Genomic DNA, 26,447 nt, shown 5'->3' on the forward strand with positions numbered 1-26,447 from the left:
TTTTTTTTTTTGTAGAATTAAAATTACTTTGAAGTTTTAATATAGATTAATTAATCTCTTAATGTACAACAATAAAATGTTATTACAGATTAAACGTGTCTTAAAAATTAATTGTTGTCATAAATGCTAGAGGGATAAAGTGAAGCAGCGGTCGTTAAGGAATTTTTATAAATAGCTCTACTTAATGTAATTTCTTGATTAACCATTCATGAATAATTAGAAGAATTTTTCATGTTACAATAATATTAATCATAGATTTATTTTGCAATTGGCCCTGTTTATGGAGAACAAGTCGACCCTGACTGGTCGTTCACCCCCCGGTGAAGGAAAGTGTGTACGAAGGACGAAACTGTAGTTCGAGTTTTAGGCTATTTTTAGAACGGAAAAGTGACGTAATTTTCCGTTACAAGTAACACGCCGATGATATTTTGTTGTCAGATTTTATACCCCGATGAATTTCCCAAATATTCCAACGGAGTAAAAAGGGTTTAAATTGGAGTTTGCTACATCGAAAATTGATCAATCTGTCGCCTGGTTTTTTAGTTTTTATCAGGTCGTAACCCCGACAAATATACTTGAAGTTCCTATGCGGAATGGTTTGAACATCCGATTTGTAATTGCGAAATTGTAAAATACATTTATCTGTATCGGAAAATCGTAAAGATATACGCTTTCTGCGTACACTTTGCTGTCAGGAGACTAAAATCTGTAGTTAATTAGAGTGAAAACAGCATCTTGTATCTATTCTGAAGGGAATTTATACCATCCTTCAAGAAATCTAAGTGTAAATGCCACTTCGTTTTTGCGCTTGCAAGTTATTTCGTTTGTTCATTCCGAACATAAACTTATATCGATTTTAAAAGCTTCGTTTTAATTAGGGAGAAATTGATAGTAGATTTGTATCTGTTTCCCAAGCTTCACTTTGATCAGAATGAGAAGAATTTACAGCCATTTTGAAGCTTCATTCAAGTGAAAATAAGAAGAATATTTGAAGCCATTTTGAAGCTTAATTCAGATGAAAATAAGAAGGATTTACAGCCATTTTGAAGCTTAATTCAGATGAAAATAAGAAGAAAATTTGAAGCCATTTTGAAGCTTAATTCAGATGAAAATAAGAAGGATTTACAGCCAACTTGGAGCTTCACTTAACCGAGAATAAGACCTAACGAAATCACATCTATTTCTTTAGAAACTGCAACTCTCACACCTATTTTCATTAGAAACAAAACAAGTTCTGTTAGAAAACTGAAACACAGATTTGCCCTCCCGGAAATCGGGAACATTTATTCACTTTCCAGCAACCGAAACACCTTATGGATAAAAATCACGTCATCAGAAACACCAAAAGTTGTCCCGGCTGACGCTTAGTGTTTCTCTTAATTGAGACTTACAGCCAAGAAACTTACAACCAAAAAAATATATATATATAAAGCTTTAAACTTGACAGTAAAACTGACGCATTTTCATCAATCCAACTGAAATATTTACCGAAATAACCGTTAGAACCGAAACAAACGTATTTTATTTCGCAGAAAAGGCCGAAACGAGCGTGTTTTCACTAACCTAACGAAACCGAAACCGACATTTATTCGCCAGCGAAACCAAAATGAACATTTACTCTCCATAATCAACCGAAATAAACACATTCGCTCCAACAGCGTAATTGAAAAGGACGATGTACACTCGTCAAGCTTAATCCAGACGCAATAACGAGGGAGAATGCGAGTTTAAGTTCGTTGTACCTCACCTTAAACAGGGAAATATTTGAATATAAACAGGAAATATAATTACTTTTACATTCTAGAATAGTTTCGTGTTATAATTTTTTTTCTTCTTGTTTTTTTTTTACTTTACTGGGTCTGTCGTCTATAACAGAGCCACGAAAGTATGGCGATCGGACAGTAAATCGGACAAAAAAAAACCCTTCTAAGGGTTTTTTTTACATTTTTGTACTCGGAAAACCTTGAAAAATTTCGAGAAATGCAAATAAATTTGGGGTTTTTTTCTGTATTTAGGGGGTGAGTGTTTTTCTGCATTTAGGGGGTGCGAGTTTGTTCATTCAATTTGAAATCTTTACGCGATTTGTAGCTTAATAACTCCGGTGTTTTTTGTCGAAAATTTCTGAAATTTTGCAGGGAGGTCGTATATTAGGGGGGTTAATACTGCTAAATTTTGATGGTTATATAGGTCGACGGGGTTAAGAGCTTCGTATCTCTAGGTGGGTCTGACTTAGTGACGATTTTACTCGTTATTAGCATTTACAAATTTGTCTACCCTTAAAATTTTGGCATTTTTACAATAAAATATCATAACAGATGACACGACACTCAGTTTTAAACGTTGCCGGGAAAGTTAAGCAACTCGCTGCTGGATATTTTTTTTTAAATATTTGCTTCTAATGGCCAACGTTTGCTTTACTTTCCTAACGGGAAAAAGATATTTTTCGTAACAAAGATTCGATTGATAAAGTAAAAAATAAGGTGTTTCTTTTTTTTTTCTTTTACTGTCTTTGTAAGATTCTTATTTATTTAACGTTGCTCTTAACATTAAACTTTTAAAAGGTTCTTTCCCTTTAATAGAATTTTAGGAAGTGTAGCTAAAACTGATTTTTTTGAGTGTGCTTTTCTCTGTTATCTTTAATTGATCTATAAATAATATTTATAGTATGGTTTGTTTTATTTTACGGACCTGTAAAAGCGTCATTTGTGTAAGGGCTCGTTAAATATAATTGCCAGTGGTTCCTCGAGGAAATAATGAAGTTTCTTACCTTAGTTATCTCTTAAACTTTATCCTTATTTGTGGAAAAATTTGACAGTTTATTAGGGACGAAGTTTTTGCTTTGGCCATGCGTAATTTTCGCTTGTTTTGATAGAGTTCGTCTGCAAGAAATTCACTCCTCCCGACGTTTTGCAATCTGTTTTTTTTGGTTTTTTTTTCTACACGGTGGCATATTTTCAGTACCCAGATCTCGTGACAATTGCTTCGTCACCTTGCAGGACCCTCTCGCTTTCAGGTCGTCGTGCGACCTTGTTACAATTCTCTAGAAGTGAATTAGCTTCTCTACTACTTATTAATGACCCCCTAAAGCGAATCTCCTTTCGTATGTAGCAAAGATTAATTTACAACTTGTTTTTACGTTTGGTAGAGGTGTTCTTTCTCCCGAAACACCGTGAAGACTAATTTTCACGTGTAATCTAACTGAAGTATTATTACCTTCTCTTTCTTACTCATTAACCATCCCCTAAAGCAGATTTTTCTTAACCTTTTTCATCTTTTATTAAAAGTTTCAATTCGTACAACGAATGCTCGCCCACCTGACGAAATGAGGAGGATTTAAGGGGTCTTTTTATCTTTTCACTGAAAGTATAATTACGTAACCTTTCTAACCCTTCTAAGAAGTTATCTCTTAATCGTATTCCTTCCTCTAGACGTATGCAAACAGAAGGCAGTACGATCTCTCCTACACTCACTAATTATATTTTAAGGGCTTCTATTATTTTCCACGTGTAGTGACCACGAAGAGTAGAGACACTGCAGGTAGAACCTCAATTCATTAGGAGGAAAGAATTGTCCTCCTCTCAATTTTCGCATCTAATGATTTAGATATTCGAATTGAGAGAGGGAGAGGGAGGAAGGAAGAGAGAGAGAGAGAGAGAGAGAGAGAGGAGACAGTTTGTTTGTCGTCATCTCTTAATTTCGACATTCTTATCAAATTGAAAATCTCATTCTTTACCACTTTTAACCGAATAAGGGAAGGGAAGAATGGAAGGGGGAAAAAAGTTGTGAAAAACGCAATTACGACGAATGGAAGAAAATAATTACACACAACTGATCGATTAGAGAAGAATGATGTAAATAAATGGATGGGGATGCAAAGAGACTGTTTCTTTAAGAAACTCTGAATCTATTCAACCTTCAATTTATTCTTAATGGAACTTCACACGATTTTGTTGCACCTGCGAGCTATTAAACCGTTCACAGGGTTGCTGTATTCGATGATAAATTTCCTCTTCTTGTTAGGAAAAAAATCTGAGGTGTAATGAAGAAAATTCCTCCCTATTTTTTTCCTTTTTTTATATATAATTCAGTTTCGGGTAGGTCAGACCCTTTGGCTTGAATGCGTATGTTTTCAATGGAGTTCCTTTCATTGGATATATTTGAATTTCGTATTAGTTCTCTAGCCAGTTAGGAGGAGGAGAGACGAGAGGATCAGGTAGGAAAGCTATTATAAAATTTCACAATTTAAATTTCGTGCCACATCACGTGGTTTAATGCATTTATTAAAGGTTAGCAGTCTGTTTAAAAACGGAATTTTAACGATTTTTCCACAAGCGAAGTAAAATATACAAATTAAAAAAAAAAGAAAAAGAAATCAATAATCCATTACTTTCGTGAGGAAGAATTGAAATTTTTGGCAATTCTTACGCCCTTTTTTTTCCGTGAGAAATCGTAACTTTAAGCGCATTCAATTATTTATTTATCACGCTGCCGCTCTTTTGTCTACTTAGTAACGGCTTAAATCGTATTACAGTAGAAGAAAAAGGCGTTACATTGCTTTAATTCTTAATTAAATCGAGGCGATAAAGCGAGTGTTAGAGAGTTAAAGACCAGTTTTATCCACCGCATTCGGGAAAAATCTTCAAAGATGGAAATCGAATCCGGATACCTCAAGTGTAACACAACAGCCACAACTTATCGAAATTCTGAGTTACGATTTCGAAAATGGTGTCTGGCACGGAGTGATTGATGTGCCCCTTTATAAATTGAGACATTTATTTATCATTCGGAGAACGATTCATTTTGTTGAAGTAAAGTTTCTCACACCTGTTGAAGTTTTTATTTTTTATTTTTTCCTTTACAAAAACTCCACCTTGAAGTAAATGTCCTCCTGAAGAACACGGACACAAAAATCTCGACTCGAGTTATTATTATTTTTTTTGTAGAAATCACTTTGATTGACGTTCGTCCAATCACCTATATCACTAATCAAAAACCGACTAGATGGCAAATTTGACAGTAGGTTTTTCTCTGCCAATTAAATTATTCACTTTACTACTCTCAAACGTTTGGGGGTGGGGGAAAAAGTATTAAAAAAACTTTCTGACATCAAGTAGTACAACATCAATCACTCTCTAGCGAAAGAGAGAGATACGGGGAACGATCAAAAGGGGGGTATTTAAAATCCACATACGGTACTGGATCAAATTCTGGATTAAAACACTCCGATATGGTATGTCCAATCCATCATTTCTGTTGAGTGCCACTGGGGATTTCAACGGCAATCTGTCTCCTCTTTTCTACAATCTGATTTAGCAGGAGTTGGAATCAATTCCAATCGTGTTAGAAAAGTTGTTGTGCAGTTAGAAAGCCGTGAAAACCGTTTGATTACGCTGCCAGTTTTAAGTAACAACCCTCTCCCCCTCCTACTGTACTAACTTCAACCTCCAAATCTCCACTTTATATATCTTCCATTACAGGATCAAACCTGTTCCTTTCTCTTCTCTCACCCCTCTTCCTCCCTCCCATACAGGATCTTGATGGTTTCATTCTTCATCTGCACTTCAACCTTTTCTCCTTCTTTTTTTTTTATAATAGGTTGATCTCGGGGTTTTGACTCTTTAATGCGAAGACGTGTAGAATGATAAGTGTAAAGTGAGATCGATTAGCGAATTGTTTAATTTTCGTGTTTACGCAGTTGATATGTCTTTTTATTATTCTTTTGCCAGGAAAATTTGTTGGTCTATTCAATTATATTACATTTACATATGAAAAAAAAAGAAACCAATGGGCAAGGGATTTTTGAAGCGTTTAACGCGGCAAAAACCAACACCGAAATAACTAAAACTTATTTAAATGTCACCCACCCAAGCCGTGCCATTTAAGAAAACAGTAGCATTATTTCTCATCTAAAAACAGATAACAAACACACACACACAGACACACAAAAAAAACCTCATACCAACAATACTTTCCTGCCTGTAATTACGATTAGAAGATAGAAAAAGGAAGGAGAAAAAAAAAACCACCGATAGCATTCCAGATAAATTTAACAAAAGAACTGATCTTGACCCCTTAACTGCACTAAAACGTGACCAGTTCAATGGACTAACAGAACTAAAACATGCACAAACCCATAAAAGAGGAAAAATTCCTTAAATTAATTATTCAAAACAAACACACGTACACCATACATTTGTTAATTAATTATTCATAAATTTATATATATATATTATAATAATCATCCCAACTGCATTAACAATATTGACTTTTAAGANAACACGGAATTATCTACAGTGTTATAGGGGGGTCTACTGGTATACTATTGTGAATCTGAGTAGTACAGATGCTTGGCTTTCATTATTTCGTATTCCTCATTTAATTTACGCATTAAAATAAATGCCTACTTTTTTCACCCTTGTATATTCACCAAAATACAAAGCTGCAGATAGAGGACCTCACTTTACAGGCAGATATATAAGAAAAATATTAGTAACGAGCAGCGAGATGAGGTTCCTAAGAAGGCAAGGCACTAGCAGATCCCAAAATTTCCGATTGACCTCAACGCACTTGTCTTCAAAAATAGAAAAAAATTAGCACAAGAAAGACAAGAGAAAATTAATACAGATCATTGCACGCTTCTTAAATAACATCAAAGTGCATCTCCGTGCATTAAGAGACATTATTAAATAGGTAAAGTATCATTAAATACAGTTTCTCCCGATAATCACAACTTTCATCAATAAAAACTGCGGTTTCCTTAATGACTTTAGTCTAGGGACAAACTTATCGATTTTCTTGGCTAGGGAAACCAGACATAAAGGAAAAAAAAAGTAACACAGACAGACACACACACAAACGTATAAGAAAGAAAGAACGAAAAAAAAAAAAAGAGGAGCAAAGTCCTTAATGCTATTAACACGGTTTGTTCGTCACTAACGTAGTAAACATAATTTTAAGGTGGATGAAGCAATTCCTACTCAAATCATTAACTGATTAGGTGACATCCGCAATTCATTTAACTCTTAATAACAATGTTTGACACTTCCTGAAGCAACGCGCAGTTAAGTGATAGAGAAAGGGGAACTTCATGATTTAAGAAAAGGAAACAAACAAAAAAAAAAAAGAAAAAAAAATTAAGTTGCAGATTCCTTCCATGCAAAGCTTGCTGTTTAATCGAGGTTAAAAGTGGTCGCTTCCTCATTCTTAAACAGCCATTGACAAGATTGGGTCATCGTCCACGATTGTTTTCCATCGTTTGTTTTATTATGTTAAAGCTAAACTGGTTTATAACGGTATTAGAATTTTATAAATAATTGTTTTTTTTTCTTTCTCTCTCCTTCTTCCTTTTTTCTATTCCTCTTCTCCTTTATTATTATTATTATTATTATTTCGAGAGCGCTCATCCTTGCATAAAAAGGATGAACGCTCTCTCATGTATAGTACAAACATTTGTGCAATTTATTATTGTCTGTCGTAAGATTTTGCTTTTATTTCTGTCGCATCTTTCCGTTGTACGATTCTGTTTACAATTGTAAAAGTGATTGGGGTGGTCGAATTGTATTTTCTCACCTGTTTTTATTGTCAATTTTCCATCCTCCTCCCGTTTCTTGTGTAAAAATCGCTTAGAGGAAACTGGAGAAGGGGGAGATGAAAAAGTGATGTGTCCTTTACACAATTTTAACATTTTCTCGTGTTATTATTATTAATTCTGAATTGATTCGAAGAGTTCCTTCCCCGTAATTGTTTATTTTTTTTATTAAGTTTCTAAAAATAATTTCTGTGTTTTTTTTTGCAGATGAAGGTGCTTTACTTCACTGTTTTATACGACAATTATTTAACAAATACGGGACGAAAATTACTGTTAAAATATAATGCTGAGCGTTAAGTAATAGTTTAAAATATCATTTTATTGTTTTTACTATTATTTTTTTTTTTTATAAACTTTTACAAACGTAATGACCCATGCCCTCCAGGAAGGAATCTTGATTTGTTGAAAGGTAGATACACTTGCTATTCAGGAAATGATGTAGGCCTATATATATATATATATATATACATGTATGCATGCATGTATATATTTATATTCATTTGGCAGAAAGTTGAAACACGTACTGTACATACTAGCCACGAAACTGAAACTTGTCCTTACTCCCTACGAAACAGATCATTTCTTTTACTATTTCTTACAGAAATAAATCCTTTGTCTACTAAACCCTCCCCTCGTTTTTACCAATAAAACAAAGAAAAGAGTACTTTCGAAAGTAATTTTCACAGATATTTACGTGTTTTATAAACGAATTTCTACGTTCTTAACTGTATAAATTACTTTAATCGAGATGGAATTATATCCAGTTGCAGGGTAGCCCTAAAGTAAGTTAACTTTATCTTTTACAAAGGTTTTTCAGCGAATGTATATATGTTGATTAAGCAATTTCGGGGGTATTTTTAATTAGTAAATTAATTTTTTTTTTCGCTCTTTTCCACATCAAATTAGTTCACCCTCCCAGAAAAAAAAAGAAGTATAATAGTTTAACGTACAGACAAACTGGACATGAAAGTTTTATGAATGCATAAAATGCATTTTTTATTACGTGTTACATCCTTCAGAATATCCAGCAAGTAAAGAATGAGTTTTTATTAAAAGTAAATAGCTAATTTTAATTTTTAATTATCAATTTATTGTCTTCTCAACGTCTCCAACGACCGCTGCCCTCCCCCATCTTTCAATGGCTCCAAAAAGATTAAAAAAAAAAAAACAAAAAAGAAAGAAAAGAAGAAGAACTTTTCTTTATAACTTTATTTTTTTTTTGTAGAATTAAAATTACTTTGAAGTTTTAATATAGATTAATTAATCTCTTAATGTACAACAATAAAATGTTATTACAGATTAAACGTGTCTTAAAAATTAATTGTTGTCATAAATGCTAGAGGGATAAAGTGAAGCAGCGGTCGTTAAGGAATTTTTATAAATAGCTCTACTTAATGTAATTTCTTGATTAACCATTCATGAATAATTAGAAGAATTTTTCATGTTACAATAATATTAATCATAGATTTATTTTGCAATTGGCCCTGTTTATGGAGAACAAGTCGACCCTGACTGGTCGTTCACCCCCCGGTGAAGGAAAGTGTGTACGAAGGACGAAACTGTAGTTCGAGTTTTAGGCTATTTTTAGAACGGAAAAGTGACGTAATTTTCCGTTACAAGTAACACGCCGATGATATTTTGTTGTCAGATTTTATACCCCGATGAATTTCCCAAATATTCCAACGGAGTAAAAAGGGTTTAAATTGGAGTTTGCTACATCGAAAATTGATCAATCTGTCGCCTGGTTTTTTAGTTTTTATCAGGTCGTAACCCCGACAAATATACTTGAAGTTCCTATGCGGAATGGTTTGAACATCCGATTTGTAATTGCGAAATTGTAAAATACATTTATCTGTATCGGAAAATCGTAAAGATATACGCTTTCTGCGTACACTTTGCTGTCAGGAGACTAAAATCTGTAGTTAATTAGAGTGAAAACAGCATCTTGTATCTATTCTGAAGGGAATTTATACCATCCTTCAAGAAATCTAAGTGTAAATGCCACTTCGTTTTTGCGCTTGCAAGTTATTTCGTTTGTTCATTCCGAACATAAACTTATATCGATTTTAAAAGCTTCGTTTTAATTAGGGAGAAATTGATAGTAGATTTGTATCTGTTTCCCAAGCTTCACTTTGATCAGAATGAGAAGAATTTACAGCCATTTTGAAGCTTCATTCAAGTGAAAATAAGAAGAATATTTGAAGCCATTTTGAAGCTTAATTCAGATGAAAATAAGAAGGATTTACAGCCATTTTGAAGCTTAATTCAGATGAAAATAAGAAGAAAATTTGAAGCCATTTTGAAGCTTAATTCAGATGAAAATAAGAAGGATTTACAGCCAACTTGGAGCTTCACTTAACCGAGAATAAGACCTAACGAAATCACATCTATTTCTTTAGAAACTGCAACTCTCACACCTATTTTCATTAGAAACAAAACAAGTTCTGTTAGAAAACTGAAACACAGATTTGCCCTCCCGGAAATCGGGAACATTTATTCACTTTCCAGCAACCGAAACACCTTATGGATAAAAATCACGTCATCAGAAACACCAAAAGTTGTCCCGGCTGACGCTTAGTGTTTCTCTTAATTGAGACTTACAGCCAAGAAACTTACAACCAAAAAAATATATATATATAAAGCTTTAAACTTGACAGTAAAACTGACGCATTTTCATCAATCCAACTGAAATATTTACCGAAATAACCGTTAGAACCGAAACAAACGTATTTTATTTCGCAGAAAAGGCCGAAACGAGCGTGTTTTCACTAACCTAACGAAACCGAAACCGACATTTATTCGCCAGCGAAACCAAAATGAACATTTACTCTCCATAATCAACCGAAATAAACACATTCGCTCCAACAGCGTAATTGAAAAGGACGATGTACACTCGTCAAGCTTAATCCAGACGCAATAACGAGGGAGAATGCGAGTTTAAGTTCGTTGTACCTCACCTTAAACAGGGAAATATTTGAATATAAACAGGAAATATAATTACTTTTACATTCTAGAATAGTTTCGTGTTATAATTTTTTTTCTTCTTGTTTTTTTTTTACTTTACTGGGTCTGTCGTCTATAACAGAGCCACGAAAGTATGGCGATCGGACAGTAAATCGGACAAAAAAAAAACCCTTCTAAGGGTTTTTTTTACATTTTTGTACTCGGAAAACCTTGAAAAATTTCGAGAAATGCAAATAAATTTGGGGTTTTTTTCTGTATTTAGGGGGTGAGTGTTTTTCTGCATTTAGGGGGTGCGAGTTTGTTCATTCAATTTGAAATCTTTACGCGATTTGTAGCTTAATAACTCCGGTGTTTTTTGTCGAAAATTTCTGAAATTTTGCAGGGAGGTCGTATATTAGGGGGGTTAATACTGCTAAATTTTGATGGTTATATAGGTCGACGGGGTTAAGAGCTTCGTATCTCTAGGTGGGTCTGACTTAGTGACGATTTTACTCGTTATTAGCATTTACAAATTTGTCTACCCTTAAAATTTTGGCATTTTTACAATAAAATATCATAACAGATGACACGACACTCAGTTTTAAACGTTGCCGGGAAAGTTAAGCAACTCGCTGCTGGATATTTTTTTTTAAATATTTGCTTCTAATGGCCAACGTTTGCTTTACTTTCCTAACGGGAAAAAGATATTTTTCGTAACAAAGATTCGATTGATAAAGTAAAAAATAAGGTGTTTCTTTTTTTTTTCTTTTACTGTCTTTGTAAGATTCTTATTTATTTAACGTTGCTCTTAACATTAAACTTTTAAAAGGTTCTTTCCCTTTAATAGAATTTTAGGAAGTGTAGCTAAAACTGATTTTTTTGAGTGTGCTTTTCTCTGTTATCTTTAATTGATCTATAAATAATATTTATAGTATGGTTTGTTTTATTTTACGGACCTGTAAAAGCGTCATTTGTGTAAGGGCTCGTTAAATATAATTGCCAGTGGTTCCTCGAGGAAATAATGAAGTTTCTTACCTTAGTTATCTCTCAAACTTTATCCTTATTTGTGGAAAAATTTGACAGTTTATTAGGGACGAAGTTTTTGCTTTGGCCATGCGTAATTTTCGCTTGTTTTGATAGAGTTCGTCTGCAAGAAATTCACTCCTCCCGACGTTTTGCAATCTGTTTTTTTTGGTTTTTTTTTCTACACGGTGGCATATTTTCAGTACCCAGATCTCGTGACAATTGCTTCGTCACCTTGCAGGACCCTCTCGCTTTCAGGTCGTCGTGCGACCTTGTTACAATTCTCTAGAAGTGAATTAGCTTCTCTACTACTTATTAATGACCCCCTAAAGCGAATCTCCTTTCGTATGTAGCAAAGATTAATTTACAACTTGTTTTTACGTTTGGTAGAGGTGTTCTTTCTCCTGAAACACCGTGAAGACTAATTTTCACGTGTAATCTAACTGAAGTATTATTACCTTCTCTTTCTTACTCATTAACCATCCCCTAAAGCAGATTTTTCTTAACCTTTTTCATCTTTTATTAAAAGTTTCAATTCGTACAACGAATGCTCGCCCACCTGACGAAATGAGGAGGATTTAAGGGGTCTTTTTATCTTTTCACTGAAAGTATAATTACGTAACCTTTCTAACCCTTCTAAGAAGTTATCTCTTAATCGTATTCCTTCCTCTAGACGTATGCAAACAGAAGGCAGTACGATCTCTCCTACACTCACTAATTATATTTTAAGGGCTTCTATTATTTTCCACGTGTAGTGACCACGAAGAGTAGAGACACTGCAGGTAGAACCTCAATTCATTAGGAGGAAAGAATTGTCCTCCTCTCAATTTTCGCATCTAATGATTTAGATATTCGAATTGAGAGAGGGAGAGGGAGGAAGGAAGAGAGAGAGAGAGAGAGAGGAGACAGTTTGTTTGTCGTCATCTCTTAATTTCGACATTCTTATCAAATTGAAAATCTCATTCTTTACCACTTTTAACCGAATAAGGGAAGGGAAGAATGGAAGGGGGAAAAAAGTTGTGAAAAACGCAATTACGACGAATGGAAGAAAATAATTACACACAACTGATCGATTAGAGAAGAATGATGTAAATAAATGGATGGGGATGCAAAGAGACTGTTTCTTTAAGAAACTCTGAATCTATTCAACCTTCAATTTATTCTTAATGGAACTTCACACGATTTTGTTGCACCTGCGAGCTATTAAACCGTTCACAGGGTTGCTGTATTCGATGATAAATTTCCTCTTCTTGTTAGGAAAAAAATCTGAGGTGTAATGAAGAAAATTCCTCCCTATTTTTTTCCTTTTTTTATATATAATTCAGTTTCGGGTAGGTCAGACCCTTTGGCTTGAATGCGTATGTTTTCAATGGAGTTCCTTTCATTGGATATATTTGAATTTCGTATTAGTTCTCTAGCCAGTTAGGAGGAGGAGAGACGAGAGGATCAGGTAGGAAAGCTATTATAAAATTTCACAATTTAAATTTCGTGCCACATCACGTGGTTTAATGCATTTATTAAAGGTTAGCAGTCTGTTTAAAAACGGAATTTTAACGATTTTTCCACAAGCGAAGTAAAATATACAAATTAAAAAAAAAAGAAAAAGAAATCAATAATCCATTACTTTCGTGAGGAAGAATTGAAATTTTTGGCAATTCTTACGCCCTTTTTTTCCGTGAGAAATCGTAACTTTAAGCGCATTCAATTATTTATTTATCACGCTGCCGCTCTTTTGTCTACTTAGTAACGGCTTAAATCGTATTACAGTAGAAGAAAAAGGCGTTACATTGCTTTAATTCTTAATTAAATCGAGGCGATAAAGCGAGTGTTAGAGAGTTAAAGACCAGTTTTATCCACCGCATTCGGGAAAAATCTTCAAAGATGGAAATCGAATCCGGATACCTCAAGTGTAACACAACAGCCACAACTTATCGAAATTCTGAGTTACGATTTCGAAAATGGTGTCTGGCACGGAGTGATTGATGTGCCCCTTTATAAATTGAGACATTTATTTATCATTCGGAGAACGATTCATTTTGTTGAAGTAAAGTTTCTCACACCTGTTGAAGTTTTTATTTTTTATTTTTTCCTTTACAAAAACTCCACCTTGAAGTAAATGTCCTCCTGAAGAACACGGACACAAAAATCTCGACTCGAGTTATTATTATTTTTTTTTTTTTTGTAGAAATCACTTTGATTGACGTTCGTCCAATCACCTATATCACTAATCAAAAACCGACTAGATGGCAAATTTGACAGTAGGTTTTTCTCTGCCAATTAAATTATTCACTTTACTACTCTCAAACGTTTGGGGGTGGGGGAAAAAGTATTAAAAAAACTTTCTGACATCAAGTAGTACAACATCAATCACTCTCTAGCGAAAGAGAGAGATACGGGGAACGATCAAAAGGGGGGTATTTAAAATCCACATACGGTACTGGATCAAATTCTGGATTAAAACACTTCGATATGGTATGTCCAATCCATCATTTCTGTTGAGTGCCACTGGGGATTTCAACGGCAATCTGTCTCCTCTTTTCTACAATCTGATTTAGCAGGAGTTGGAATCAATTCCAATCGTGTTAGAAAAGTTGTTGTGCAGTTAGAAAGCCGTGAAAACCGTTTGATTACGCTGCCAGTTTTAAGTAACAACCCTCTCCCCCTCCTACTGTACTAACTTCAACCTCCAAATCTCCACTTTATATATCTTCCATTACAGGATCAAACCTGTTCCTTTCTCTTCTCTCACCCCTCTTCCTCCCTCCCATACAGGATCTTGATGGTTTCATTCTTCATCTGCACTTCAACCTTTTCTCCTTCTTTTTTTTTTTATAATAGGTTGATCTCGGGGTTTTGACTCTTTAATGCGAAGACGTGTAGAATGATAAGTGTAAAGTGAGATCGATTAGCGAATTGTTTAATTTTCGTGTTTACGCAGTTGATATGTCTTTTTATTATTCTTTTGCCAGGAAAATTTGTTGGTCTATTCAATTATATTACATTTACATATGAAAAAAAAAGAAACCAATGGGCAAGGGATTTTTGAAGCGTTTAACGCGGCAAAAACCAACACCGAAATAACTAAAACTTATTTAAATGTCACCCACCCAAGCCGTGCCATTTAAGAAAACAGTAGCATTATTTCTCATCTAAAAACAGATAACAAACACACACACACAGACACACAAAAAAAACCTCATACCAACAATACTTTCCTGCCTGTAATTACGATTAGAAGATAGAAAAAGGAAGGAGAAAAAAAAAACCACCGATAGCATTCCAGATAAATTTAACAAAAGAACTGATCTTGACCCCTTAACTGCACTAAAACGTGACCAGTTCAATGGACTAACAGAACTAAAACATGCACAAACCCATAAAAGAGGAAAAATTCCTTAAATTAATTATTCAAAACAAACACACGTACACCATACATTTGTTAATTAATTATTCATAAATTTATATATATATATTATAATAATCATCCCAACTGCATTAACAATATTGACTTTTAAGAATAAATTAAAACTGCCTCTCTCTCTCTCTCTCTCTCTCTCTTCATTGTTTGCTTTAATGCTCCACTCCATTTATTAAATTCAACAACCTTTATTAAATTGATAGTTTTCCCTTCATTTACATTAAATCTAAATAAAGCGGAACAAGTTTAAATATTTTATAAACCAGCAGGAAAATAAAAAATAAAATAAAATAAAACAAAATAAAATAATAAAATATATAAGTTATATATTCGCTCGATACTAGAAGAGAGGATGCAGTTTAAAGTGATTCATTTGCATTCATATTACAATTTCTATCTTAAATCAAAACGTGGAATAAAAAAATAAAGAAAAAAAAAGCAAATTTCCTCTACCTCATATTTGCAATATTCAACGTTGATATCGAGCAAAACAATCTCCATTTGTCTAGGAAAATCCAATTCATATGACGTACTAAACCTCTATCAATCATTGGACATAAATTCTCATAGAGTCTGTTTGACTAGATGGTGGAGCAAACAATTTATGAACAACAGAGAAGACTTAGATGTATTTCGTTTTCCTGCTTAATGGAAGCACTGCCATCAATTTTGGAATACGATCAATGGATGGCGTCCACTAAACAAATTGCCGGAAAACATTTACGAGAACAGAAACTATGCCAACCTCCTTTCTCTCTTTTCCCTCTCTATCTCTTTCCATCTCTCAATGCGAATCTCCCTTTTCTTAACAATTTAGTCATTCTTAATCAATTAATTTCATTATTTACAAGATTTTCACGAAGGATTGATAAATAAATTGTTTTTGAACCTCTCTAATGCGTTTATGACTTGCTAGGGGGCGCTGCTCTCTGCCGTTGGTGGCGCGCTGGGCTTTAAACAGCAGCGCCCTCTTTGGATTTCTCTCTCTCTCTCTCTCTCTCTCTCTCTCTCTTTTTATTTCTTAAAGAGACAATTTTTGTTGTTTAATTGTTCAGTTTCGTCGCGAGTTAACGGGCTTTTTTGTCAGCTTCGTCATTGGTTGGTTTAAATTTGAATTTAAAATTTTTAAAATTTATTCCGTTTAATTGGTCGAATTTTGAATATTTTCATGCATAAAAGGAAGGAGGAGAAAAGGAAGCACATTAGTACTTTAAAATTCGTTTTGAATTATTTTATTTAATTGGTTAGCATTTCTCACGTGATTGATTTATCAGTATCGATTTTTAGCCCTCGAGTTTAAATTGATTAACGCGTCACGTGACAAATTGCAAAAATGCAATTTTGAAAATATAAATTGTACGATTTATTAATCTTTCACGTGTGATGAATTACTGCATTTATGATGCTTTAAACCTGAATTTTCGAGTTTATTAGACGATTCTAGGATCGACAGACGTAAAAATTGTAAAATGTCACGCTTTAATTGGACCCACATTAAAGCATTATACTCTAAACTTAGTTGCTATTATAAATCAATATATTCTTCCATATTATCAGCATTATTTAAAAATAAAAGATTTAAAAAAAAGACATTTCCTATCATACGAGATTTTTCAGACTTTAAGGGATCCAAGAATTTTGATAACTATCATATCCAACATGGAAAGATCTTAAGATTGAGCACCGTTATTTTTCGACATTTCCCTATTGTGAATTTTCTAAAAGTATAGGCTGAATCTTGGAGGATCTTCGATTTTTCAATCGGGGGATGTCTAAGACTCAATGCATTTTAAAACAACAGAGGAAGCCATAAGTTCTTCAGACCGAAAGATTGAGATAAAATTCACATAACCCCCGGAATAAAATTGCTAGTTTTAGAAGAAAAAAAGAGGAAGGAATCCTATACTTTGCAATTGGTAACGTGTAATTGTAGTTATTAAACGGATAACATTTAAAATATAATAAGTAAAGACTTATGATCTAATCATTATGAGGGATTCGCAGTGTTTTGTTTCGTGGGAAAAAACCCGTGTGAAGTGGCAGAAGCGGCACAAAATTTTGTATATGTATAAATATAAAGAAGTTTTCAAGCTTCGAATATAGAAGAAGACTTCTTCCCGTGTGTAAACAGGCAAGGAATTTGGAAAAGGAGACGAGAGTAAGATTTAGAGATTTCTTCATCTTTTATGAGGGAAAAAATTCGCATAAAGTAAGCCCTGAATATGGAATGGATCTATTCTCTCGAGTAAAAATAAGTCATAGTGCTTTCTGTATTTTCTCAAGAAGCAATGCCCTTATTAGCCCCGAATATAGAAAAGGGCCTTCTCTGTAATAATAAGTTTAGATACTTTTGCGTAAGAGCTCTGAACATAAGAAAGGATTGTCGATCAAGTTAAAAATGATGAAATAAGTTTATTGTTTTATGTATTTAAATAATACCTTTGTAAACCCTGCATACAGTGAGACCACCCCCCTTACCATTCTAGCATTTACCAGTTAAAGATGCCAAGAGTTTTCAGCACAGAATGAGATAGCAAAGAGTTTTAGAGGTTTCGACATTTTGGGTGGAGTCATTTGTCATCTGGATTGATTATTATCAAATCTTGGATTCAGCCTAGTCATTTATTAAATAGAGATTCGGGGATCGATATATTATTTAATAGATAAATACTTTAATAAAAGGCATCTCGAAAGTAGTTTCACGATGATTTTTTTCGAAGTAATTCAGCTTGATGTAAAGATTAATAAATTAAATTAATAGTGGAATTTATTAAGATTAAAAATGCAAAAAAAAAGAAATTCCTTATATACATGTGTGTGATTTGTTTGAATTTTTAAAAATTGCTCTTTTTTGTATCCATCTCCATTCGAAAATTTCAATAATGCCGAAAACTAATTGAAACGCGTTTTAACATCAATTAAAGGAATTAAAACCTAATTAACTTAAAGGAATTAAAACTTTCATCAAGAGGAACTATCCAATTGAATCGCTCTCTAGTCTTATGTGTATCGCGTGACTAATCCATCATTTCAGTAAAAATCGATTTTTTTTTCCTTTTCCCTCCCTTGAATTTTTTAAAAAAAATTTTCTTCTTTCCTCCCCTCGACCAATCGCTGCTCTGTAAAAATTCGAATTTTCAAATATCTCTCATTTAATTGGCTAGCTTTAATTTGAAAATTTGAATTTTTAAATCTCTCTCGTTTAATTGGTCAGTTGCTTTAACGAAAAATTCGAATTTTCAAATCGGTTTCGTTTAATTGGTTGGCTTTAATTTGAAAATTTGAATTTTTAAATTTCTCTCTTCTTATCGGTCGGTTGCTTTAACGAAAAATTCGAATTTTCAAATATCTCTCATTTAATTGGCTAGCTTTTATTTGAAAATTTGAATTTTTAAATCTCTCTCGTCTAATTGGTCGGTTGCTTTAACGGAAAAATTCGAATTTTCAAATCGGTTTCGTTTAATTGGTTGGCCTTAATTTGAAAATTTGAACTTTTAAATTTCTCTCTTCTTATTGGTTGGTTGCTTTAACGAAAAATTCGAATTTTCAAATCCGTTTCGTTTAATTGGTTGCCCTTTTTTTAACGTGACGTGTAAAGCGCGGTGTGTCGTAATCGAATTTTTTGAATTTTTAAATAATTGATGATTTTAATTGGCCGATTTTAGCACGCCGATGATTTGATGTTATTAAAATTTGAAATTCGAATTTGTTTTTTTTTTCAGGGTCGTAATTAGTGGATTTATTCATAAGATAGTCGGCAAAACATTACTTAAATTAAATTTTTTTTTTTTAATTTTATTTTTATTTTTATCTTTCGTTTAAACCTTTCTACTTAATTGAATAGTTTTGTCACGTAATAGATAGAATATTTGAAATTTTGAATTTTTAAACATGTCGCTACACCGTTGCTTGGTTTCACTTCGTGCAGATTCTAAAAACTTTTTTTTCTTTCTCATTTAATTAGTTAGATTTATCACGCGAAGGAAATTATATACACATACATATATATATATTTTAAAAATTAAACATTTTGAAGTTGTCCTTTTGAATGATTTCGTCACGTGATGTGAATAACTAAATACATATATTTAAATTATTAACTCACTAATCATGCGATAACTGAATTTTATTAGGTTTTAAAATTGAAATTATTTCATTTTTTATTTTTTTTTCAGCGATGGAATTAAATTAAATTATTCAAATCTTCAATTTTCGTAATTAGGAATTTTAAATTTCAGCCAACCAGTGGCCGAGTGGATACCACCAAACTCGTTCGCGTGGTGTTTTGCGGGTTTATACACGTTCTTAACTCCTAAGTAGGGGTCAGCTTCACATGGAAAGTCGCCCTCGTGTATAAACGAGTAAGGGCCCACCAGTGGCCAAGTGGTTTCATTCCCTGAATACTGGGAGCTCCGTCGTGGGTTCGCCCCTCGCCAGGACGGGATGGCCACGATATTCCGGGTTTTCTCTACGTCTGTAACGCCTGAATAGGGGCTAGTTACCCTTTCCCTTGGCAGATCGCCCAATTGTTGCGTTGCTGTAACTTAACTAAATAAAAAGTAAAGTTAAACTTTGGCTGCTTCGGTTGCTTGAATTCTCAGTGCCATTTAGAACCTGCCGTCGGGCGCAATATAAAACCATAAGTAGATGGAGCAATGCATCAAAATGCTCACTTTTTTTTGTTGTTTTACTTCAACTCTATTTGCGGGCACTTAGAGGGCCTTTTTAGCAAGCGCATTATGCATTCGGCCAGGCCCAAATGGAACGGATATTTTAGACCACTTCGCGAAAAATTACTGTGGGTTTTTTGACCGGTCCGAATTACGATCCCGGGTCCCTAGAACGGCAGGTTGCATTTTTCCATGGAAAAATAAAAAAATGCGAGTATAAAATTGATTAATCCATATTTTTCATATTACTCAAAGTTCTCTATGTTTATTAAATATTTATTGCGCTTCATTATATTTATACCGCGTGTTGTACAACAGTTTCTACTGTACGTGCGATAAACAAATTGCTTTTATACATTATTTTTTGCATTTATATTTTGTTAGTAGCTTTTTATTTAGTGCTACATTGCAGTCATTATATCCTTTCTATTATTATTATTATTATTACTTTGTTTTGGCATTCAGTGTTATCCAGTCTTGCCCCCCCAGCTGTTATATATAACAAAGAGCGATCGCTCAAAATACGACCACCCCAAGAGTTTCATATTTCTGAAGTCGTGGGGACCTTCAAACACCGAGAATTTCAAAAAAAATTTAGGGTTTATTTTCTGTATGTATTGTTGTTAGTGTTTATAAAGGGCGCGATTATGTTCTTCCGGTTTCAAGCGTAATAACTCCGGTGTTTTTTGTCGAAAATTTTTGAAATTTTGCAGGGAGGTTCGTATATTAGGGGGGTTTATGCTGTTAAATTGTGGTGGTTAAACGTCGAAGGGGTAAAGAGCTTCGTATCTCGACGAGGGTCGGACTTAATGAAGATTTTATTGGCATTTGCAATTTATTTTAACTTTTCTGCCGGGAAAGTTACGCAACTCATTGTTGGATTATTTTTCCAATTGTTATTGTGGTTGTATTGCTTGTGATATGATACTACATTCTAATTGATTTTACAGTACTTTAATCCTTAAACGTAAGTAATGTAAGTAAGTAATCTTGAATTCACTCTACACTTACCAAAAACCCACCAGACATTTTAAATTTTCAGTATATAGCGGGAAGAGGGGCAATATGTCAAAATGATATAAAGGAAAGATTGCTACGTGCTTTGAAGGTTTTTCGAATTTTAAGAATTAAAGTCACCATCAAGAAGGAGAAAAATGAAGATAGTGAAAAGTAGGTACGACTACAATTTTCCGTTAAGAAATGACAATTCAAAATGTTCATGGTGTATCAAATTGATCAAATTCTCCAGACGGAAGGTTAAACGAGGTGTTGCTTCGATTCGAGGTATGTATTAAATTCTGGCTGCGTTTGAATTCGGAATATTCACTCTTCGAAAGTCTGTGTGAGAGATTTTATTATATTTCCTTTTTGTTTTATTCTTTATGCCCACCTGTGAACTAATGGAACACTAGTAGCAACACTGGCGCATGACCAACAGTTGACCACGTGGTGTTTTTCGAGTTTTCTTCACGTATCTAACACCTAAATAGGATACAGTTTCCTATTAGAAAGTGCTCTCGGGAGGCACCCTTTTTTTTGGCAGATCGCCCACGTGTTGGGTTGCATTTATTCCATCAATTCATTCGTTCATTATTTTATACTTCCTGTTAATTGTATTCGTTTTAAACGCATTATTAATGTTTTTAATTCTTAAAACCAGTTTATTAAATCCAATTTTTTTTCTGAATACTCCTTTCAAACGTCTTAAATTTGACATAATTGAAATTTTGTTTAGTTTGTACACGGCAAAGAGACATATGGGCGATCTGTCTGCAGGGTGGCACCCGAGATGAGTTTCTATGAAAAACCAGTCTCAATTTTGGTGTTACAAACGTGTAGAAAACCCGGAAAACTCCACTTGGCCATCCCATTTGCGACTCGCGAACCCACGACCAAGTGTTCGGTAGGTTTATCCAAATTCAATCATTGGTGGGCTTTAAAATTAATTAAAGATTCTTATTATTTTTTTCATAATTTCGTTAACACAATAGCCATTTGTCAATACCCTGGATATCATTATTAGAACTTTAATTGGGCCAAGTTTTGTATCTCATTTTAACGTCATTGGAATACGAGTTTTGAAATTTTCCATTACAGTATTTATTCAGCAGAATCGATCACTCGAGGTAGCGATGTTATTGTTAAATTTTACCGTTTTAATTTTTAAATGCTATTTATTTCGGGATAATTGATTAATACGCCGTGGCGCGAGGCGTTTTTGCATCTCATTATGCAAATTTCTCGAAACGTTTTCGATTTCATTGGACGGATTTATTTACGTCATCGTAAACGTCAACAAAATACAAACTTTTCAAACTTGGGCTATTTATTTGTCGAAATTACACACACACACACACACACAGATATACGTGTGACATTTTAATAAATACATCCAATAAAAAGGCAGGATACGAAAGGGCACACACATACACACACAAAAAAAAGAATGTTTCGAATTTGAATTTCAATTTCATTGGTTTAATTGGCCAATCGTATGTTGATATTTAAATATTTAAATTTTCAAATCTGGTCAATTTAATTGGCCGCCTTATTCACGTGACGGCTTACGACTCATTACGTCGCCGACATCGGCCAATTAACTTACAAGAAACATTACACGTCACGCATTAACATGTAGTCATAATTTGTCAAAACGACGTCGTCTACCAATTAAACGGCGACAAATAAATTCTCTTTTAATTAATATCAAGAAATTCGTTTAAGGTTTATTACGTTTGGGAGCAATATAGCAGAAAGCTGGGACAGATCAGTTGATAGGAAGTAATCAATGGTACAATATTGTCGCGTGTCGAGCAGTTTATCGCCGTCACACAGAAAATAAGTGTTAATCAGCCCATCTAGAAAGCGTTATATGACAGGCAAAAGGATCAACATGGATTAATGTTTTGTAGGAATGTTTAATAGCCGGACAGTCTCCCGAGAGTAGAGTATGCAATCAAAAACTCGCTAATGGAGGCTTTTCAAATACATTATTCATATATGTCAAGACATTGTGTTTGAACGGGGGTGGGTGGGTGGCTAGAGAGCAGCATCAAGCAGCAGCAACACCAAGGAGGAAGAAGGGGAGAGGGGGAGAGAAAAAAATAGGTACCAAAAAGAGTGCATTTGCTTACTGGGGAATCTTCTAAACGTCAATGGAAATTCGTAATGACGTCAAGCCTAGATTAAGTAGGGGGATGTTGCAGAATTGATGAAGATCTGGGATTAGAAGCGTGTTTTGCTTCTCCTCTTCACGTCCCCCTCCGTCCCTCCCTCCCTCCATCACTTATTTTGTCACTGCCCATTTCGAGCGGGGGAATAGAGTAATGGAAACACGTTTTTCAACAAGCTGACACCGTGTCTGATATTGTCGAAAATAAGTACGACAACTTGACCCAATACTGCATCTTAATGGAGTTCGTGTCTTCTGTGTTTTTCTCCCATCTGGGGAGTCGAATTATTATTATTATTATTATTGTTGTTGTTGTCGTCCCCTCACTTTCTCCCGCAGCTTCCCCTCTCCCTATTTTATATGTAATTGCCGATCTTGACCCCGTGACGGTCACCTGATCGATCGAACTCGGATGACCGGGAGCAGATTATTGTTTATTGTACGACGTGACTCGACTGGGAATGGCAAATATATATCACGATAACGTTACACAATGTTGAAGACTGGGAGGAATACTACAACCACAAATATTGAAGGCGGCTGCTCTGGGTACTCTGTAATCGTTTTGTAAACCTACTCATAGCTCCTGATCCCATAGAGAGACAATGGTCAATGATGTCGTCAATACAGCTTTCTGATTACATAAATCCATGCCCTGGAGGAAGCAGTGCCATAAATGGTTTCTGGTTACTTAAATATAAGTCGAGAAACGGGGGGAATAATCTAATTTTATTATTTATTAATATATAAGCTCTTGTTTTTTTTTTTATTTAAAAGGGGGTGCTTTACGTATTGTTCGTCGGGTTTCTCATATATAATGTAACCGTAATTAGGAAATTTGGATGAAAGTTTTATATCAGAAAATGTCGTGGATCCTCACTACTACCTTATGTATCTTTGCCACTTTGAACACAGTTTTAAACGGGTGCGAGACCACATTTTGAGACTGAAGTGGGCAGATTACTAAAAAGGTTAAGAAGCAGTGATCTAGAGTCCCCGGATGGCACTAGATATCCTTAAATGTATATACAGTCCCTAGATGACACTAGATCAGTGCGTTCTACGCTCTGAATTTATCTAAAAACTCTATAATATTCTTGAAATTACGTATAGAAGTTACTTCTGTTTAGAACAAAATTCACATTAAGTACTTTTCTTCTCTATGTAGGTCGAAGAAAATTACGAAAAGACAAGACCATGATCGTATTCAAATCCCTATTAAAAGAACTTAAAGGTGAGTGATCAGTTTTACTTGTAAACTTACAAAACACGTAAGAGACACAAACCCCACTTTCCTCCTTCCTCAAATCTAATAAACCTTATTCTAGAATATATATAAAGTAACCTTACAGACCCAAAATTCTTCTCTATAAGCCTTACTCTAGAATGTATATAAAGTAACCTTACAGACCCAAAATTCTTCTCTATAAGCCTTACTCTAGAATATATATAAAGTAACCTTACAGACCCAAAATTCTTCTCTATAAGCCTTACTCTAGAATGTATATAAAGTAACCTTACAGACCCAAAATTCTTCTCTATAAGCCTTACTCTAGAATGTATATAAAGTAACCTTACAGACCCAAAATTCTTCTCTATAAGCCTTACTCTAGAATGTATATAAAGTAACCTTACAGACCCAAAATTCTTCTCTATAAGCCTTACTCTAGAATGTATATAAAGTAACCTTACAGACCCAAAATTCTTCTCTATAAGCCTTACTCTAGAATGTATATAAAGTAACCTTACAGACCCAAAATTCTTCTCTATAAGCCTTACTCTAGAATGTATATAAAGTAACCTTACAGACCCAAAATTCTTCTCTATAAGCCTTACTCTAGAATGTATATAAAGTAACCTTACAGACCCAAAATTCTTCTCTATAAGCCTTACTCTAGAATGTATATAAAGTAACCTTACAGACCCAAAATTCTTCTCTATAAGCCTTACTCTAGAATGTATATAAAGTAACCTTACAGACCCAAAATTCTTCTCTATAAGCCTTACTCTAGAATGTATATAAAGTAACCTTACAGACCCAAAATTCTTCTCTATAAGCCTTACTCTAGAATGTATATAAAGTAACCTTACAGACCCAAAATTCTTCTCTATAAGCCTTACTCTAGAATGTATATAAAGTAACCTTACAGACCCAAAATTCTTCTCTATAAGCCTTACTCTAGAATGTATATAAAGTAACCTTACAGACCCAAAATTCTTCTCTATAAGCCTTACTCTAGAATGTATATAAAGTAACCTTACAGACCCAAAATTCTTCTCTATAAGCCTTACTCTAGAATGTATATAAAGTAACCTTACAGACCCAAAATTCTTCTCTATAAGCCTTACTCTAGAATGTATATAAAGTAACCTTACAGACCCAAAATTCTTCTCTATAAGCCTTACTCTAGAATGTATATAAAGTAACCTTACAGACCCAAAATTCTTCTCTATAAGCCTTACTCTAGAATGTATATAAAGTAACCTTACAGACCCAAAATTCTTCTCTATAAGCCTTACTCTAGAATGTATATAAAGTAACCTTACAGACCCAAAATTCTTCTCTATAAGCCTTACTCTAGAATGTATATAAAGTAACCTTACAGACCCAAAATTCTTCTCTATAAGCCTTACTCTAGAATGTATATAAAGTAACCTTACAGACCCAAAATTCTTCTCTATAAGCCTTACTCTAGAATGTATATAAAGTAACCTTACAGACCCAAAATTCTTCTCTATAAGCCTTACTCTAGAATGTATATAAAGTAACCTTACAGACCCAAAATTCTTCTCTATAAGCCTTACTCTAGAATGTATATAAAGTAACCTTACAGACCCAAAATTCTTCTCTATAAGCCTTACTCTAGAATGTATATAAAGTAACCTTACAGACCCAAAATTCTTCTCTATAAGCCTTACTCTAGAATGTATATAAAGTAACCTTACAGACCCAAAATTCTTCTCTATAAGCCTTACTCTAGAATGTATATAAAGTAACCTTACAGACCCAAAATTCTTCTCTATAAGCCTTACTCTAGAATGTATATAAAGTAACCTTACAGACCCAAAATTCTTCTCTATAAGCCTTACTCTAGAATGTATATAAAGTAACCTTACAGACCCAAAATTCTTCTCTATAAGCCTTACTCTAGAATGTATATAAAGTAACCTTACAGACCCAAAATTCTTCTCTATAAGCCTTACTCTAGAATGTATATAAAGTAACCTTACAGACCCAAAATTCTTCTCTATAAGCCTTACTCTAGAATGTATATAAAGTAACCTTACAGACCCAAAATTCTTCTCTATAAGCCTTACTCTAGAATGTATATAAAGTAACCTTACAGACCCAAAATTCTTCTCTATAAGCCTTACTCTAGAATGTATATAAAGTAACCTTACAGACCCAAAATTCTTCTCTATAAGCCTTACTCTAGAATGTATATAAAGTAACCTTACAGACCCAAAATTCTTCTCTATAAGCCTTACTCTAGAATGTATATAAAGTAACCTTACAGACCCAAAATTCTTCTCTATAAGCCTTACTCTAGAATGTATATAAAGTAACCTTACAGACCCAAAATTCTTCTCTATAAGCCTTACTCTAGAATGTATATAAAGTAACCTTACAGA

General features: G+C 33.9%; 1 protein-coding gene and 1 long non-coding RNA gene across 5 annotated transcripts in view; one reads left to right on the plus strand and one right to left on the minus strand.

Annotated features, from left to right (window-relative positions):
* The window catches only part of LOC111626592, a 58,186-nt gene extending 35,518 nt beyond the window's left edge, over positions 1 to 22,668 (plus strand). For all 4 annotated transcript variants that reach the window (XR_002756901.1, XR_002756903.1, XR_002756906.1 and 1 more), the window contains one exon: positions 20,685 to 22,668. This is a non-coding gene — a long non-coding RNA (uncharacterized LOC111626592). The remainder of the gene's footprint in view (positions 1 to 20,684) is intronic.
* The window catches only part of LOC111626585 (TOX high mobility group box family member 3-like), a 126,976-nt gene that overhangs the window by 55,956 nt on the left and 44,573 nt on the right, over positions 1 to 26,447 (minus strand). The gene's annotated exons all lie outside the window — the stretch shown is intronic.

This window comes from Centruroides sculpturatus, unplaced genomic scaffold (assembly GCF_000671375.1).
Source record: "Centruroides sculpturatus isolate CEXI.00-Female unplaced genomic scaffold, Cexi_2.0 scaffold203, whole genome shotgun sequence".
In the NCBI taxonomy this organism is placed as follows: domain Eukaryota; kingdom Metazoa; phylum Arthropoda; class Arachnida; order Scorpiones; family Buthidae; genus Centruroides; species Centruroides sculpturatus.